At 35.5% G+C, this 3,392-nt stretch overlaps 1 protein-coding gene across 2 annotated transcripts in view; it reads right to left on the minus strand.

The window, feature by feature from the left end:
• LOC107462831 (40S ribosomal protein S15a-5) overlaps positions 1-1,874 on the minus strand; it is a 3,297-nt gene extending 1,423 nt beyond the window's left edge. Inside the window, exons 1-2 of one of the 2 annotated variants that reach the window (XM_016081509.3) lie at positions 1,550-1,580; positions 1,280-1,374 (exon numbers count right to left, since the gene is read on the minus strand). The gene's annotated coding sequence lies outside the window, so the exon portion shown is untranslated. Of the gene's footprint in view, positions 1-1,279; positions 1,375-1,454 lie in introns of both variants that reach the window. The other variant, XM_016081510.3, reaches the window with a different exon arrangement.
• Positions 1,875-3,392: the final 1,518 nt, after the last annotated feature.

The raw sequence follows: 3,392 nt of genomic DNA on the forward strand, positions 1-3,392 counted from the left end.
CGTTTTATAATAAACACCTGATTCTACAAAAATTCAATGAATAAAGCAACTGGTTCTAAACACTCTTCTACTGCATTTTTTTTTTACTTCAAAAGGGGATCATAAACAACTAGTTCTATGAATAAACAAACTACAATGATATGCAATGCCAAAAATAGGCCAATGATGAAATAATAAAGGGTTTCTCTCTTAAAATTCTATGTTCAAGCTTGTAGCAGACCAGAATCAACAGAGTAATACCGTTGAAATAGTCTTCCTTCTTAATACTTATATACTTCAAAAAATTTCTTACAAAATGAAAATTGAACACAACACACAGCCTTAAAACAAAAACAAAACAACACTCAGAAATCAATCACCTCTTCCAAACACAGCCTTAAAACAAAACAGAACCACATTCAGAGTATGGGCAATGATCACAAAAAACTGATTTCTGAAACAAAACATAAAACAGCAGAACAACATTCAGAGTTTGAGCATTGATCACAAAGAATTGATTTCTGAAACAAAACAAACAATCAACAAAACAATGAAAACATGAAGCATATAATAAATCAATGATCACCAATATCCAGCAATAATCTCAAAGACAAAATAAATACACAACAACAATTTAGCAAATAAACAAGAACAATACCTAAATAGAAAATCCAACAAATTAAATCGCAGCAACTTAACAATTTAGCAAATTAAAACAACAGCAGCCCAACAATTTAGCAAATTATCAACTTAACAAGTTCAAAAGCAGAAAATCACAACAAAAACAAAAAAATAATTAAAAATGACAGAAGAACAACAGAACAACAACACAAGAACAATTAGCAAATTAACAAGTTCACAATAACAGTTAAAATTTACCAGAAGAATACTAATGCAAGTAGAATCATCATGCTAATATGTTTTCTGCAAAGATGCTATTTGTGCAGCTAAAATTTCGTAACTACTAAGATCCAATTATTCTAATTTCACATGCAATCAACTTATTAAGATTCTAAAAGCTAGAAATTATAAACCAACCAGAAATATGGTTAAAGCATTTCATCAAACATGTTGAGTGCGGTAAAATTAAAACGAAATAAGAGAATTCAAAACTTAATATCAATGTGATAGAGAAGAGAACATAACTATTGTATACTTTAATTCAGTCTATGAAAAAAATCCAAACCACTATAAAATCAAATAGTTACTTATTGTAATACAAATCAGAAGTTGCAGAGTTTGAGGCAGAGTATTGGTATTGTGTGAGTGTATTGTCTGGTGGCGGGTTTAGGGAACTCACGAAAGCGACAAAAGAGAGCAGTTCTACGGCTAGGTGGAACGCGCGGGTTGGTCGCAGATTTTGAAGCAGAGCAACGTGGCTTCCAGACCAACGCTAATGCAGAAGTTGCAGAGTTTGAAGCAGGGTATTGGTGTTGTGTGAGTGTATTGTCTGGTGTCGGGTTTAGGGAACTCACGAGGGCAACAAAAGAGAGCAGTTCTACGGCTAGGTGGAACGCGCGGGTTGGTCGCAGATTTTGAAGCAGAGCAACGTGGCTTCCAGACGAACGCGAATGCGAACTCGAACGGTGAACGGCGAGTGAACGCGAACGGTGAACGCCGAAGAACGCGAACGAAGACGACGGCAAACAAACGGCGGCGGAAGCGCGGCTGAGCAGACAAAGACGACGGACGCCGAGCTCGAGGAAGCAGCTGCGATCGGTGACAGCGAACAGGGTTGAAGACTTGGAGCACGAGGGAAGATAGATAGATGGACGGACGGCGAACTTTGAGTGCGACCGACGGCGGCAGTATGCCACTCCTTGCGGCGGTGGTGTAGGCTTACAGTGCTAGGGTTTTTTGGCTGAGTTTCTGTAATTTCCTTCTGAATGAAAGAAAGAAACGAAGAAAGGGGGAAAGAAACGAAGGAGCTTCCGTTTTTGTGTCGACCGGCCGGGTTTCTGTTCGGTCTGACCGACCGGTTCTAGACTGGTTTAACGATTTTTTATTGGTTTTTTAATCAACGGTTTTATATAGGGGTGTTCAAATCCAAACCGATCCAAATTAAACCGTTCATCCAATCCAATTCAAATCAAAAACCGATTAAAACTGCACTAATTCAGATTTGATTGGATTTTATTTTTTTCAAACCGCTGGATCGGATCAGATTTTGAATCTACTTTTCATAACCGATCCAATCAAATCCAAACCGCACAATGTGCTATAATATTATTATTTTATTATTATATTTATAATTATACTTATAACATGTTCAATTTATTATACATTATTCTATTATTCATCTATTATTATTTAATAAATATTTTATATTCAAAATGTTATTTATTTATTTATTTTAACTAACCTATAATTTTATTTTTATTGTTATGTTATCGTTGGCTTTTTAAGATATTGTTAAGACTGATTATGTCATTGATGATTATTTAAAATTTGATGTTAAGACTTGTTATATGTATTTAATTTACAAAACCGCAAATCCAATCCAATCCAAACCGCTTGAGATTGGATCGGATCAGATCGGATTTTTATTTTAAAGTCATCCAATCCAAACTGCACCGCGAACACCCCTAATTTTACATACCGGACTGAATTGTCAATGTTGTCGATTCGCGGTTGAACTAGTCAGATTGGTCAGTTCGTCCGGTTTTCAGAACCATGTTAAAGACAGAAAATATTGCTTTAATGTAGCTGAGTCAAAAAATAATAGTGTTGAACAATAAACACATAACAGAGCCTAAAACAAAAAGAATCAAACACGGAGGAAAGGCAAAGAGGCGACAGAGATCGAGGGCGCGGACAATGCAACCAAACAATGAACAAAACAAATAAAATAGAATTTAAAAAAAAATAGCAATCAGAACATCAATGATACAATCACCAATTGTAAATTTTGTTTTTCATAAGAACGGAACAATGAACACATGAATCATATAATAAACCAAAAAATAACCAATTGCAAATTTTTTTAATAAGAACAGAAGTTAAAACAATGAAAAATGAAGAATATAATAACTCATACAATTACCAATTGGAAGAGAATAATTAAAACATTCGGTATATAATGACTGAGAGGCAGAATTCAATCTGAACAAAGCAAATTAGAATAGAAAAAAGAGCAATGCTAGGGAGCCAGCAACTTTTGTGATTGGTAGCCAGCAAATAACCATCAATGATGATTTAATGGTGTGAGATTGGTGTGAGATTTCATCGAATGACTCACATTTCTCTGCTGATTACATGCTGGCCAAAATTCAACAAAACTGCTGGCCCCTAGACTTTTCCCTAGAAAAAATGGAAGTGTATCAGAAACTCAGAAAAAAGCAATGGACAGTGAGGGGGAGAAGCGGGACGGAGTAAGGTTGCGCTGGTGGAAAAGACGTACGGAATTGTTGTGC

Source organism: Arachis duranensis, chromosome 8 (genome assembly GCF_000817695.3).
Source record: "Arachis duranensis cultivar V14167 chromosome 8, aradu.V14167.gnm2.J7QH, whole genome shotgun sequence".
In the NCBI taxonomy this organism is placed as follows: domain Eukaryota; kingdom Viridiplantae; phylum Streptophyta; class Magnoliopsida; order Fabales; family Fabaceae; genus Arachis; species Arachis duranensis.